Source organism: Schistocerca piceifrons, chromosome 11 (genome assembly GCF_021461385.2).
Source record: "Schistocerca piceifrons isolate TAMUIC-IGC-003096 chromosome 11, iqSchPice1.1, whole genome shotgun sequence".
Classification (NCBI taxonomy): Eukaryota; Metazoa; Arthropoda; class Insecta; order Orthoptera; family Acrididae; genus Schistocerca; species Schistocerca piceifrons.
This window is the reverse complement of record NC_060148.1, coordinates 50,217,023-50,233,497: the sequence shown is the minus strand read 5'-3', so window position 1 is coordinate 50,233,497 and position 16,475 is coordinate 50,217,023.

The following is a 16,475-nucleotide window of genomic DNA, read 5'->3' as shown; positions in this document are numbered from 1 at the left end:
CCCGTGCGCTGCCCACGGCCACAACCGAACTTCCGTATCACACGCCATCGTTCATGCGCCACGACCTGTGCTGGTAGACACGTTACATAAGTTTCCCATACAGCAGGGGAGGGGCACGTTTCAATGGAAAGTCGCTGCCTGGTGTTGGCGTGTGAATGCGATCCTGCAGCGGCTGTGTTTTCGAGGAGAACGGTGCAACGTTCTTTTGGACGTACGTGCATCTCCCAAGGAACATTCGCTCTTCCTAACTGCACAGGCGTATGTATCTGCATTTGTTGTAATATTTGACGGCACGAAGAGGATGAGAATGATGTAGCCAGAATTGCAGTGTTATTTAAGTATCAAAAGATGTAAATGAGGCTGGCGAGACTGCGAATCTCGTTACGTGATGTACAAGTTGAACTTTTCACGGAGGAACCAAGCGGCACTATAAAAGGGCGGCAGCCGTCCTGCTGAAGGGCAGTGTTAGACTGTGCAGGGCAGCGCTGGTCAGAAACAGTTTCAGCCTCGAGAAGTAACTATTTCGTAGGATGTAGTTATCGCCGACTTGGCGCAGGGATATCTCTGGTCAAAGGACTTACACTGTTTAAAATAAACTTCGTTGTATTTTTAATACTTTATTTACACAGCACAAATAAATAAAACTTTAACTGCAGTTTTAGTGAAATCGCCAGAAATGAAATCAATGACCGTAAATTAGCAAGAAAAGCAGCAACCAGCAAGCGAGCAACAAAAGAGATCTAACAATGTCGTGTAGTAGACTACACAGACCGAAATAATCTACAGCACAACATTCTTTTATTCCTTTACTTGCTACTCTTAGAGATCATTTTGTGTTTAAATAATATTGAACCTAAATGTGTATTTCAATTACTAAAAAAACAATAAACGCAGATTAAAAAATGTCACCTACAACTGACGGAAATTGAGAGGAGCTACACATTTTGCAGATTTCGAGCCGGGTGTGCATTCGAAATGATCACTGGCCGTTTTCGCCTTAACTGCGTACATGTGGTGTGTGTTCTTATGGACGATATGTCCTGGCAAGCAGGAGACTTGGGTTCGAATCTCGGTCAGGCACAAATTTACAATATTCCACGTTGATGTTCATCAATGCCCACTCGCAGACAATATCTGCAATTTCTTTGTGACTTTCTAAATGTCGTCATGTTATTGAACTAAGATCCAGTGGCAAAAGGCCACATACTGGACGCAGTTATTGAAAGTTTAAAAAAAAAAAAGTCAGCAAAACGTAAGGGTGGAGATAGCTTTATTACTATTTGGTCAAAACTCATTATAAATAAATTAATAAATATATATCCACTTCAAGTTAAAGAATAGATCTTGAAGGAAATCCAGACAGCGAAATCTTTCGGCTTCAATGCGGGTTCTTGCCAAGACGTTGGCGTTGTTGATCAGTCTGTAACCTGAAACTTCCTGGCAGATTAAAACTGTGTGCCCGACCGAGACTCGAACTCGGGACCTTTGCCTTTCGCGGGCAAGTGCTCTACCAACTGAGCTACCGAAGCACGACTCACGGCCGGTACTCACAGCTTTACTTCTGCCAGTACCTCGTCTCCTACCTTCCAAACTTTACAGAAGCTCTCCTGCGAACCTGCCCCAGGCTGTGGCTAAGCCGTGTCTCCGCAAAATCCTTTCTTTCAGGAGTGCTAGTTCTGCAGTTACTTTAAACATGGCATATCAGCACAAAGATTTTTCCTTTAAACACGGAGCGATGAACTGACCAACTCGGATTACTCGACGTAACTGTGCTATGAAAGAACGACAACGCAGAATGGTTTAATTTCATTGTCGCCTCTTTCCCTGTTGTCAGTGAGCAGCAGAGGCACACCTGCCGGCTGGAATTCGTCTCGTAAGGAAAAACAAAACGGGGCAGTCCCTTCTTTGGCTTCTGTTTCCCGCCTGGTCGGCATTTTAGCTGGGACGCAACTATGTTCTGAATATTCTTGACACTGTCGTTCTAATTTAAAAAGAAATAATTTTTGCAATTTCTTGCAGTCAGACGTGCTCGGTCGACTCTTATCCCACTTGATCTTATAACATTTTACGGTTTCTGGGGGCAGAGAAAACAGACCATAAAGTTTATATAGTCTTGTGGGCAGTTGATGTGATGTGTTGTCATTTGTGTGAACACTGCTGTTATATCTACACGCAAATGCACCGTATGTTCTAACGTAAAATAAAAATAATCTCTCCTCGAAGAAAAAAAAGCTTAGTTCGAAAATGGCTCTGAGCACTATGGGACTTAACATCTATGGTCATCAGTCCCCTAGAACTTAGAACTACTAAGACCTAACTAACCTAAGGACATCACACAACACTAAGTCATCACGAGGCATTTCATCGACAGTTTCTGTCTACCTGTATCTCCTCCATGTCTGAACAACATCAACTTTGGTTCACTCCAAGATAACTGGACACTTCCCTCGTTGAGAGCCCTTCGTGGACAAAGTAACAATGCGGAGACGCGACCGAACCGCGGTATTGACCATCTAGGCATAGCTGCAGACAACTCACCATATATATATATATATATATATATATATATATATATATATATATATATATATATATACTCCTGGAAATGGAAAAAAGGACACATTGACACCGGTGTGTCAGACCCACCACACTTGCTCCGGACACTGCGAGAGGGCTGTACAAGCAATGATCACACGCACGGCACAGCGGACACACCAGGAACCGCGGTGTTGGCCGTCGAATGGCGCTTGCTGCGCAGCATTTGTGCACCGCCGCCGTCAGTGTCAGCCAGTTTGCCGTGGCATACGGAGCTCCATCGCAGTCTTTAACACTGGTAGCATGCCGCGACAGCGTGGACGTGAACCGTATGTGCAGTTGACGGACTTTGAGCGAGGGCGTATAGTGGGCATGCGGGAGGCCGGGTGGACGTACCGCCGAATTGCTCAACACGTGGGGCGTGAGGTCTCCACAGCACATCGATGTTGTCGCCAGTGGTCGGCGGAAGGTGCACGTGCCCGTCGACCTGGGACCGGACCGCAGCGACGCACGGATGCACGCCAAGACCGTAGGATCCTACGCAGTGCCGTAGGGGACCGCACCGCCACTTCCCAGCAAATTAGGGACACTGTTGCTCCTGGGGTATCGGCGAGGACCATTCGCAACCGTCTCCATGAAGCTGGGCTACGGTCCCGCACACCGTTAGGCCGTCTTCCGCTCACGCCCCAACATCGTGCAGCCCGCCTCCAGTGGTGTCGCGACAGGCGTGAATGGAGGGACGAATGGAGACGTGTCGTCTTCAGCGATGAGAGTCGCTTCTGCCTTGGTGCCAATGATGGTCGTATGCGTGTTTGGCGCCGTGCAGGTGAGCGCCACAATCAGGACTGCATACGACCGAGGCACACAGGGCCAACACCCGGCATCATGGTGTGGGGAGCGATCTCCTACACTGGCCGTACACCACTGGTGATCGTCGAGGGGACACTGAATAGTGCACGGTACATCCAAACCGTCATCGAACCCATCGTTCTACCATTCCTAGACCGGCAAGGGAACTTGCTGTTCCAACAGGACAATGCACGTCCGCATGTATCCTGTGCCACCCAACGTGCTCTAGAAGGTGTAAGTCAACTACCCTGGCCAGCAAGATCTCGGATCTGTCCCCCATTGAGCATGTTTGGGACTGGGTGAAGCGTCGTTTCACGCGGTCTGCACGTCCAGCACGAACGCTGGTCCAACTGAGGCGCCAGGTGGAAATGGCATGGCAAGCCGTTCCACAGGACTACATCCAGCATCTCTACGATCGTCTCCATGGGAGAATAGCAGCCTGCATTGCTGCGAAAGGTGGATATACACTGTACTAGTGCCGACATTGTGCATGCTCTGTTGCCTGTGTCTATGTGCCTGTGGTTCTGTCAGTGTGATCATGTGATGTATCTGACCCCAGGAATGTGTCAATAAAGTTTCCCCTTCCTGGGACAATGAATTCACGGTGTTCTTATTTCAATTTCCAGGAGTATATATATATATATATATATATATATATATATATATATATAAAGGTTCACTGGCCATTTGGCCATCTGCTTCTTCTGTGCCTATGCACAAACAGTGCCCGAACGGGAATCGGCAGTAAAGCCGCAAGTAATGAGTATAATGGGCAGGGGCACTATGAATATAGTGTGGGACAATAAGTTGCGAATGTGGGTCTCCCGGGAGGCGTGCAAAGGTACGTCCCTGCAGTCACACTGTGCTCTCTGTCCTTGGTGGCTCAAATGGATAGAGCATCTGCAATGTAAGACGGAGATCCCAGGTTCGAGTCCCGGTCGGACATACATTTTCAACTGTCCCATTGACTTATATCAACACACGTATGCAGCTAAGGGTATTCACTTCATTGTAATTTCATTCTAATGAACGCTTGTACACACACACACACACACACACACACACACACACACACACACAAACATAAAATGCAAATAAAATCAAATTTGGCGCCGAACTCTCTGATGAACACTGACTGGGCTGGGACACATAAGAAACCACAATCACACTGTGTTCTGGTGTAGTGAGAAGCGTTTTACTACGTCATTTGTGGAAAATACTTGTTATACCTACGTATGCATCACAACATCTCAGCATGTGTTGTCTAATTTCGTTCTTAAGGCTTATTGAAACTGGCAAGTTGTTTAACGAGATTGAAGATTTTTGTCGTTTGTAAGTGCAGTGATTTTAAAACGTAAAAGTTTAAAATGAGTACAGAGCAAAAAATGGCGCCCCTCTTAAGGTGCCTCCCCTAGGCCCGTGCCTATTGGGCCTATATGAAAATCCGCCGCTGCTTGCTCACACGTTACAGGGGAAAGTACTCTACGGCCACAAAGCAATATCGCGTGACTTGACGACATCCGTCAACAAACGGCTGACGCCGGCAAAGGCGGGAGAAGACGAGGACCGCACTTTCCAAGGCAGTGTACAGAGCTGCCATCTATCGACAGCGGCGAGCAACAGCGCCGCTCCCGATTCGTGTTCTTCGGCGTTAGCGATAGAAGCTTGGCAAGAAATTATTGCAAGTAGTGAACGCGTCCTTACTGGAATCGATTAGTAATTTCAATTTTGAAACTTCCTGGTAGATTAAAACTGTGTGCCCGACCGAGACTCGAACTCGGGACCTTTGGCTTTCGCGGGCAAGTGCTCTACCATCTTTTTTTTTTTTTTTTTTTTTTTTTAATCTCATTTTTTTCGTTTTCGTTCGTTGTATCTGCTCTAGGCGGACGTCGAAAGACACCCGTTTTAGTTCGTTGTTGATCAATTAACTCAGTTTTTTTATTACAGAAGGCAGCTGGCCCTCTGACCGAACACGCTGAGCTACCGTGCCGGTTACCATCTGAGCTACCGAAGCACGACTCACGCCCGGTACTCACAGCTTTACTTCTACCAGAACGTCGCAGCTTCTGTAAATTAATATTAATGAGCATCAAAACTGATACAGGGATTAGGTAAAAGAAAGTTGTCATAGCGACACTGAATATCGTAGCTCCGAAATCCCCCAAAGTAAACGGAAAACATGTCTATTCTGCCTGACGCCTTCCTGAGAGACAATCTCCACTGCAGAGCGAAAATCTCATTCTGGAATTTCAACTTTGTTGACAAAAAACTTAATGACGTCCACTCCAAATCCTGTATCACACGCACGACACTCTTTGTCCTGTTTCTCGGCAGTAAAAAACGTGCTGCTCTTCTTTGAACTTTCTCTACGTCCTCCGTTAATCCTACCTGGTAACGGTCCCACACTGTGCAGCAGTACTCCAAAACAGGACGCACAAGCGTAGTGTGAGCAGTCTCTTTAGTAGATCTGTTGCATCTTCCAAGTATTCTGCCAGTAAAACACACTATTTAGTTTGCTTTCCCCACAACGTGTTTTGTGTGTTCTTTCCTATTTAAGTTGTTCGTAACTGTAAGTCCTACGTATTTAGTTGAATTTACGGGCTTCACATCTTACACTGAAGATCGTGCTAAATTTCGAGCTTCTGCAAAAGATCGCCAATCTTGGCAATTTTGTGTTCGTTTAAATATGGCCTGGTTTTTTCGTTGTTTCTGCGACAGTCTTCCGAACTGTCTTGCGTACCTTGGGCGATCCCAGTTCCGCCTTTTGTTAATTTATTTGGTACAAATCTGTCAATTTCTGGCTACACTATTTCTTTGAATTCAAGGCACATCTGAACTACACTTGCAATATTAACTCGGAAGAATGGAGATTGTCTCTCAGGAAGGCGTCAAGCAGAATAGATATGTTTTCTGTTTATTTTGGGGGATTTCGGAGCTACGATATTCAGTGTCGCTATGACAACCTTCTTTTACCTAATCCCTGTATCAGTCTTGATGCTCATTAATATCTCTGGATTATTTGTTGCTAAGAGGCCAAGTGTATTTGCACAACTGTTTACCATTAGAGTGGGCATATGAACTAATTGTTCGAAATAATTTTAAGAGAACGCGTGAAGGACAATATCGGGTGAAGCTCTGTGTTTACATCCGGATTTAAACATGTACTTTCGTCAACGTATCTATGGTAAATTGAAGTCACTACCAACTATAGTCGTGTCAGTCGGGTATGTGTTTTCCAGTAGAACACTGCTCCTTTATTCACTTTCCTCGTTAAACATCATGAAGTGGCCAGACGTTGCTCAGCTTGCAGGGCAGTGACAGCACCCACGTACAGTTTTAACCTAAGCGTTACTGCCCTCGGAGAACTGTATAGGGAGTAGAATACACCCACTTCTCCTGAGGCCGCCAGCACTACATGAACTCGGCGTGTTCTCCCAGGTGGACAACGCCCACTCAGTCTCTGGCCGGGTTACACAGCGCCACACTCTTACGCACGCCCCAGTTCTCCTGTGCAGCGACAAGCATCACCAGTTGGATAGCATGTTTTGGCGAAGCGTAAGCTGTGGAGACATCTAGTGTTTGATGAGGCAACGGTGAACCGTGGAAAATTAATCCTGCTGTTTCTGCAGCGCTTCTCAGAAGTTCAATGGGACATTTTCTTCTGTTCTTCCAGCACGGCAATGCACCTTAATTCATTACTGTGTCACACAGATGCAGAAACCCAGAAGCACTTCAGCGGCATAAACTGCCGACATAGGACATCACGTCGTGCAATAAAGTTTCCCCTTCCTGGGACAATGAATTCACGGTGTTCTTATTTCAATTTCCAGGAGTGTATTATTGCATAACTTCTCAATGTAGGTCGCACACGTTCAGGATAGCTGTACATTCGGAAATATTTTTTGGGATTAGAGGCCCGCCAGTTAAAGCAAAACACCGTTTCTCTCAGCACCCAAACATGTTTCGGCACCGCTGTGCCATCATCAGTGGGCTTTCGTTTTTATTTATTGTGCAATGGAACAGTTTTGTTACATGATTATAAAGTTATGTGCATTTTTAGTTCAAACAACAGATCGTTTCTTTTCTGTAAATACCTTCACATTTGGTCAGCATGAATTTTCCGGCCCACTTTTGTGTCAGTTATTACAGGTAGCTTGTCATCTACAACCAAACTATGTTGATGAGAAAGTTTTTTTTTTCTTTTGCTGAGAGTTAACCTATCTTCTAGAGTGAAATTTAGTTTTTCGCGATGTTTCCGCGCCTATTTTCGTATTTATTTACGTTTTCATGCACTTCCATTCTCCGCATCATGCTGAGATGTTGTGATGGATACGTAGGTATAACAAGTATTTTCCACAAATAACGTAGTAAAACGCTACTCACTACACCAGAACACAGTGTGATTGTGGTTTGTTATGTGTCCCAGCCCAGTCAGTGTTCATTTGTTCATCAGAGAGTTCGGCGCCAAATTTGAATTTTATTTGCATTTTATGTTTGTGTGTGTGTGTGTGTGTGTGTGTGTGTGTACAAGCGTTCATTAGAATGAAATTACAATGAAGTGAATACCCTTAGCTGCATACGGGTGTTGATATAAGTCAATGGGGACAGTTGAAAATGTGTGTCCGACTGGGACTCGAACCTGGGATCTCCGGCTTACATGGCAGATGCTCTATCCATCTGAGCCACCAAGGACAGAGAGGACAGTGTGACTGCAGGGACGTACCTTTGCACGCCTCCCGGGAGACCCACATTCGCAACTTATTGTCCCACACTATATTCATAGTGCCCCTGCCCATTATGCTCATTACTTGCGGCTTTACTGCCGATTCCCGTTCGGGCACTGTTTGCGCATAGGCGCAGAAGAAGCATATGGTCAAATGGCCAGTGAGCCTTATATATATATATATACATATAGGGTGAGTCACCTAACGTTACCGCTGGATGTATTTCGTAAACCACATCAAATACTGACGAACCGATTCCACAGACCGAACGTGAGGAGAGGGGCTAGTGTAATTGTTTGATACAAACCATACAAAAACCCCGTTAGTTTTGTTGGCACATCTGAACATATAAACAAATACGTAATCAGTGCCGTTTGTTGCATTGTTAAATGTTAATTACATCCGGAGATATTGTAACCTAAAGTTGACGCTTGAAACCTCTGACGTTCAGTTGCGTGTTGTAACAAACAGCTGCAACATACATCGCGTTTCTACAGAATGATCTGCCAACGTTGCTCGGAAATGTCCCGCTGGAAACGCGTCGACGTATGTGGTATCAGCATGATGGTGCACCTGCACATTCCGCAATTAACACTAGGCTGACCCTTCACAGGATGTTCGACGGCGTTTCATAGGACGTGGAGGACGCATAAATTGGCCAGCCAGTTCTCCTGATCCTACACCTCTGGACTTCTTTCTGTGGGGTACGTTAAAGGAGAATGTGTACCGTGATGTGCCTACAACCCCAGAGGATATGAAACAACGTATTGTGGCAGCCTGCGGCGACATTACACCAGATGTACTGCGGCGTGTACGACATTCATTACGCCAGAGATTGCAATTGTGTGCAGCAAATGATGGCCACCACATTGAACATCTATTGGCATGACATGTCGGGACACACTCTATTCCACTCCTTAATTGATAACCGAAACCACGTGTGTACATGTACCTCACCCCTCATGGTAATGTACATGTGCGTCAGTGAAAAAGACCAATAAAAAGGTGTTAGCATGTGGACGTAATGTGCTGTTCCAGTCTCTTCTGTACCTAAGGTCCATCACCGTTCCCTTTGGATCCCTACGTAATTCGGTGCTCTCCGATACACACGATCGAAGAGCGGAGGAGTGGTACTCAAGCGTCGACTTTAGGTTACAATATCTCCGGATGAACATTTTACAATGCAACAAACGGCACTGATTACGTATTTGTTTATATGTTCAGATGTGCTAACAAAACTAACGGGGTTCCATTTAAAAAAGTGTAGGTTTGTGTTAAAGAACATACTTCCGTGCATTTTTGTATGGTTTGTATTAAACAATTACACTAGCCCCTCTCCTCACGTTCGGTCTGTGGAATCGGTTCGTCAGTATTTGATGTGGTTTACGAAGTATATCGAGCGGTAATATTAGGTGACTCACCCTGTATATACACTCCTGGAAATGGAAAAAAGAACACATTGACACCGGTGTGTCAGACCCACCATACTTGCTCCGGACACTGCGAGAGGGCTGTATAAGCAATGATCACACGCACGGCACAGCGGACACACCAGGAACCGCGGTGTTGGCCGTCGAATGGCGCTAGCTGCGCAGCATTTGTGCACCGCCGCCGTCAGTGTCAGATAGTTTGCCGTGGCATACGAAGCTCCATCGCAGTCTTTAACACTGGTAGCATGCCGCGACAGCGTGGACGTGAACCGTATGTGCAGTTGACGGACTTTGAGCGAGGGCGTATAGTGGGCATGCGGGAGGCCGGGTGGACGTACCGCCGAATTGCTCAACACGTGGGGCGTGACGTCTCCACAGTACATCGATGTTGTCGCCAGTGGTCGGCGGAAGGTGCACGTGCCCGTCGACCTGGGACCGGACCGCAGCGACGCACGGATGCACGCCAAGACCGTAGGATCCTACACAGTGCCGTAGGGGACCGCACCGCCACTTCCCAGCAAATTAGGGACACTGTTGCTCCTGGGGTATCGGCGAGGACCATTCGCAACCGTCTCCATGAAGCTGGGCTACAGTCCCGCACACCGTTAGGCCGTCTTCCGCTCACGCCCCAACATCGTGGAGCCCGCCCCCAGTGGTGTCGCGACAGGCGTGAATGGAGAGACGAATGGAGACGTGTCGTCTTCAGCGATGAGAGTCGCTTCTGCCTTCGTGCCAATGATGATCGTATGCGTGTTTGGCGCCGTGCAGGTGAGCGCCACAATCAGGACTGCATACGACCGAGGCACACAGGGCCAACACCCGGCATCATGGTGTGGGGAGCGATCTCCTACACTGGCCGTACACGACTGGTGATCGTCGAGGGGACACTGAATAGTGCACGGTACATCCAAACCGTCATCGAACCCATCGTTCTACCATTCTTAGACCGGCAAGGGAACTTGCTGTTCCAACAGGACAATGCACGTCCGCATGTATCCCGTGCCACCCAACGTGCTCTAGAAGGTGTAAGTCAACTACCCTGGCCAGCAAGATTTCCGGATCTGTCCCCCATTGAGCATGTTTGGGACTGGATGAAGCGTCGTCTCACGCGGTCTGCACGTCCAGCACGAACGCTGGTCCAACTGAGGCGCCAGGTGGAAATGGCATGGCAAGCCGTTCCACAGGACTACATCCAGCATCTCTACGATCGTCTCCATGGGAGAATAGCAGCCTGCATTGCTGCGAAAGGTGGATATACACTGTACTAGTGCCGACATTGTGCATGCTCTGTTGCCTGTGTCTATGTGCCTGTGGTTCTGTCAGTGTGATCATGTGATGTATCTGACCCCAGGAATGTGTCAATAAAGTTTCCCCTTCCTGGGACAATGAATTCACGGTGTTCTTATTTCAATTTCCAGGAGTGTATATGAAGGTGGTATCTGGTCTTTCGGACATGCCCACGCAATGACACAAAGCCGCAGTGGGTCTCCAGTACAGAGAAAGAGATTTCGCAGTGCTTCCCAGAATATCGCAGCATGCAGCCATCCATGCGTCCCTAATGGTATACCCCATCCCTCACCAAATTTTCACCTCAAACTGCTTCTGCTGCTACTCCCGCCCGTGTGGCACGATCCTATTAAATGTACAGGCACTGCAGAGGCCACTTTAAAGTTTGATCACCTATACTTTAGGAAAATGATCGTATGCCACAGATTATACTGTACGTCGTAAGTGTCGCTCCGTCTGGTCCTGTTCAGTAGCGTGAAACACTGTTTTCTAACATGCTTTTGTTCAATGCCAAACATTTTCTACTTCTGCCACAACTTTGAGACCTGTGTCTGGTTCTAAGCTGACATTAAGACATTCTGATCCAGGTCCTCTCGCAGAAAACTAGACATCGCACGGTGTAAATCATGTTGTTACGGCAGCTACCGTAACATGCCACACACTGGGCGATTTTAAATAATAGACAGTGACAACATAAGGAAACTGGAAGAGTTTAGCCTCATTATTCAGAGTTTCCAAACTGATGGCCAAAAGTGACTGAGACCTCTGCATTTAAACTCATCTGTCACAGTTTCTCACCTTTCTATTAAAATTATCTTTACAAGTAAAACATACGTTCGTTTGTAAAACAACAAAACTTTGCACACATTATTGATAGTGATAACTCCCAATGCGGACAACGTGTATGTCCTCATATGTTTAAAATGACCTGATAGACCCATTTGGTGTGGGTACCACATGCTTCAGCAACATTATAGGCTAGGTTGCAAGAGTGTTTTGTAAGCGGTCTTGTTTCGAACGGAGAGCAGTGTCCCAATATCTTGCTTATAAACTGAAGTCTTTATGTACGAATGAAAATATGTTTGCATCCATCACACAGGCCTACTGCTTAGCCGCCTTAAATGCTCGAAAGTAATTTGAACTGTAATTAAAACGTAAACAACTACTCTTGACATAAAATTCGATCCTTGTCACTTAATTTTCGTTAAGCATCGTCCGCAACAACATTTTACGCAAATGTTGTACTTAGTTTCTGTACTTAATAATGTTTACTGCAGTATAAAATCGGCTATAAGATACCGAGAAAAAAAGAAAGAAAATCGTCTACGTAATAGTGTACACGAGTGCCAATACCTTTGCATGTTTCTTATGGTTGTCTCGTCTTCTTTCGATTCTTTGTTTCCAGGAATAGTACTCGACATGATAGTACATAAATGAGAAAAGCACGCTTCAGCAACTGCACACTACAAATAAAACGAAGTGCAGGCTCAGTAATATGCCATAATTTTACTAATTTCGAACTATTGTATACAAATGAGAACATCAATATTCCAAGAACTTAACCTCAATATTACACACCAATTACCATCAGAAATTTGTCCACATTTAAATACTGCACATCTTTGTTACGTGGTATACTCGTCAGCGAATCTTACCTGTTATAAATCGCACTGATGCATGAAAACATGCCTACACTCGAAATTGCCTTTCGGACTGCCTTACTGTTCTGCTGATTTTCATCAGCCACATTCGTCTTCTTGTTGCATCCCTCCCTTCAGAAGGAGGCCTATAACGTTTCTCCTACCTTCTGCGCTTCAAAGACATGGCCTGTAGCACAGCACTGTTTTACTAATACTTTCAACACTTGCTGTTTTAACCGAGCAACAGCAATATAGCTGGTGGCTGCAAATGTAATGCAAACTGCAGACGATGGTAAGTTTTTTTTTGTGGTAGTGGTGGTGCTGAAGTCTGATCAACTTAGTTGATTTTTACTTCTGTAGGGAATGGAAAGGGTAAAAATTTTCTCTTCATTTATTTATTCTTCTTTCAGCTTTAGTTTGGGCACACAGAAGGGTCCTTTAACTCGCTGCTTTTGGTGTGTGTTTCAAAACATGTGTGTAGTAGTGCTAAAGGACTTTATGTCCTTAAATTATGGAGAATTACGTAGTGATATCATTTACGGAGGCTCAAATACTATCGTGGTTGCGTAAGGGTTCTACCGTACCTACTGTGGTGAGTTGTGGTGTACTGTCACGTATCATGTCCAGCTTCCGAAATAAGGTTCGTGCCTTTTCCTTGACCTTCTCTGAGTGGTTAGACACTGGACTCGCATTCGGGAGGACGACGGTTCAATGACACGTCCGGCCATCCTGATTTAGGTTTTCCGTGATTTCCCTAAATCGCTCCAGGCAAATGCCGGTATGGTTCCTCTGAAAGGGCACGGCCGACTTCCTTCCCCATCCTTCCCTAATCCGATGAGACCGATGACCTCGCTGTCTGGTCTCCTTCCCCAGAACAACCCAACCCAACCCAGTCGTTGTGTCGGTCGGTCTGTCGCTGTCCTCTGGTTGGGCTCTCCACCTGTCTCACCTAAAGGCCCGTCCACACGCAACGATCTGTCTGCGCAAATGTCTGCGCACATCACATCTGCGCAGACAGATCGTTGCGTGTGGACAGAAGATTTGCACCAGCCTGAGGTGTGTGCAAACCTGGAAGTTGGAGTTGGAGGTTTGAGCGAAACCTCTCAAATCTGTGGGTTCAAACCATATCTGCGAGGACAAGTTGGAGCGTGTGGACAGGAGATCGCCGCAAATCTGACGCGAAACGGCTGTTTGCTCAGTCTAGTGTTTGTATTTGCGCGCACAGGGCATTAAAATGGCTGATACTCGTCAGTGTTCTCGAGTGAATTCATTGAAATATACAGAAACCACCCATGTTTTGTGGAAGATTAAAAGTAAAGAATATAGTGACCGAGACAAAAAGACAGCAGCATACAATGCTCTAATTGAAATATTGCGGGCAGTTGACGCCTCGGCAAACAGAGAAACGGTAATTAAAAAAAAATTCGTTGCGAACTGGCGAAATTATTTGCGGATGGATGTCGAAACTCATAATTATCTCTTAAAGCTTGTAACCCCTCATATTATGAGAAAAAATACTTGTATGAGAAGGGCAATTTCTCCTCATGAACGGCTGGCGATAACATTAAGATTCCTAGCAACAGGAAGGAGCTACAAGGATTTGGAATTTTCAACTGCAATATCGAAACAAGCGCCGAGTAAAATAATACCCAACACATTTGAAGCTATTTACGCTCTCCTGAAGGATGATTCATGAAGGCAAGTCAAGTAAATTAAGTCTGTCAGCGAACTGTTTACCGAAAAGAGTTATCCAAAGTTCAGAAATCTATAAGATCTGGTGTAAGAGTAGATCAAGTATACCATCCAACGCTATGGTATTTTGATCTGCTTGGCTTTCTTAGTGATCAAGAAACGCCAAGACCAAGCAGGAGTACAATTGAAGATGAAATTGGAGTGTCAATGTGCCAGGAAATGGAACACGAAGTAATGTAAAACAAAACAGGTTCGCCCTGCAACTCTCGCACTAAATGTACGTGAGAAAACTGCTTTCGCTTTAGCAGCCACTGTCTACACCATTTTGACCACTTTCTCTGTTTCCTGCGGTTGGTCTGAATGTTTTTGCAACACAAGCTGCGAACACAGACCACAATAGAACTTCCTACATTTCAAAATAACTGAATTAAATTTTTGGCGTTTACGGTGAGCGTAATCGTTTGCCACTGATATTTCTCTTCTACACCGACAGATGGCGGGCGAGTAGCAGATTGCGGTTTGTGTCGTGTGAACACACAACATCTGCAGCGATCTTTTGCATGTACAGACATCTGCGCCGATGTCTGCGCAGACAGATCGTTGCGTGTGGACCGGGCTTAAGTGAACGAGGGCAGACCGACCTCCCTGGAGGCCTTCCGAGTGCCACCGGTGTTTAATTATCTGTTGTCAGCTATTTTAAATTTTAGGTTTATGGTTATTTGTTATGTTTCTTTAACATTTTGCAAATTAATTTTTAAATTTACCTTCCAAGCTTAAACAATGCGGCCTTCTGCGTTTAAAGATTATGGTAATATATTTTAAAATTTTGAAGTTTGTGGCCCTCAGCCACTGGTATTGCACCTTGCATACGTTGTTTCTTTAAATTATTTTATTGCTATCTTAATTGGATTTTTATCTTGTTGATTTTTAAGATTTCTTATTGTTAAACACGCTGGCCTTCTGCCTTTAAGTGTCTATGGTAATATATTCTGGAGTTGTGAAATTTAATTGCGGCCCTCAGCCATTTGTGGTGCACCTTGTATATGTTGCCTTTTGGGTTCTGAATTATTTTATTGCTATCTTAATTGAATTTTTATTTTTTTTTAAGATTTCTTGTTGGCCTCCTGCCTTTAAAGGTCTATGGTTATATACTCTAGAAGTTTGGAAATTAATTGTGGCCCTCAGCCATTTGTATTGCACTTTGTGTATGTTGTTTTTGAATTATTTTAGTACTATCTTAATTCGATTTTTTTATCTTGTTAAGATTTCTTGCTGGAGGCCTTCAGCCATCAAAGAGTTGCTAAATTAAAAAAAATGACAATTAGGAGTAGAAACTGACTTCAACCCTTGGCCCTTTCCACAATCCTAATACCGGTTCTGCCCAGTGGGTTTAGTGTGCGTTTCAGTGACATTTCCCTCCCTCCTATTCCATCCTGAACATCTCCGAATATCCTACATTGCCCACAAACTTGCCTCTACCAATTCCCCCCCCCCCCTCCCCCCCCCCATTCTCACTGCTACTGGTACCCTGCCGCAGCTCTACCACCACGTTCCCCCAACACTACACCTTCACACTCTCCACATCCTCTGCCAATGGAACTTTAATCGCCTTCCCTTAACTGACCATGAAATCTGCCCTGATATACACCCATCCTATCAGATTTAGCAGAACCCACTCCGCCAACTGCAGCCAGTATTCCCTTCCTCTCCAGTCACTTCCTAAGCCTTAGTCTGGAATGGCATACGTCTTCACTCTCCTGAATTGCTCCTTTATTCATCTCCCCACACAGACACACTCTTAAGCACTACCTCAACTTCTACATCCCCATATGCGCCTCTTCCTGGCCCACACATTACTTCACACTGGCTTTTTACTTCTTTTAACTTATGCTCCTGTCCCTTCGTCTTTTACCTTCCGTGAAACACTCTGTTACCATTTCAGCTGTGTCAGTCTTTTAATGAATCAGCTAATATGCCTTTTACATTTTAAATTATGTAACTAAATCTATGTCTTCTTATTGTGTCAAACATTTATTTTGTGAACTGCCATGTCCAATTTTATACTGTTTTACATTTTTGCTGTCATGGCTGAAGATCGGCAAATTTTATCCACTGACAGACGACCCCCCCTTCCCACAAACCATATGCGGTGAGGAAAATGCAACGACAATAAAAAAGAAGAAGAAGAGGAAGAAGGAAGAAAAGCCTACTGTCACATTGCATGTATATCATTTGCCATGAAAATGATACTGATCAAAGCAATGGAACTTCGTGGATACATATATTACCTTATTTTCTTACAACTTCAGATACTCTTG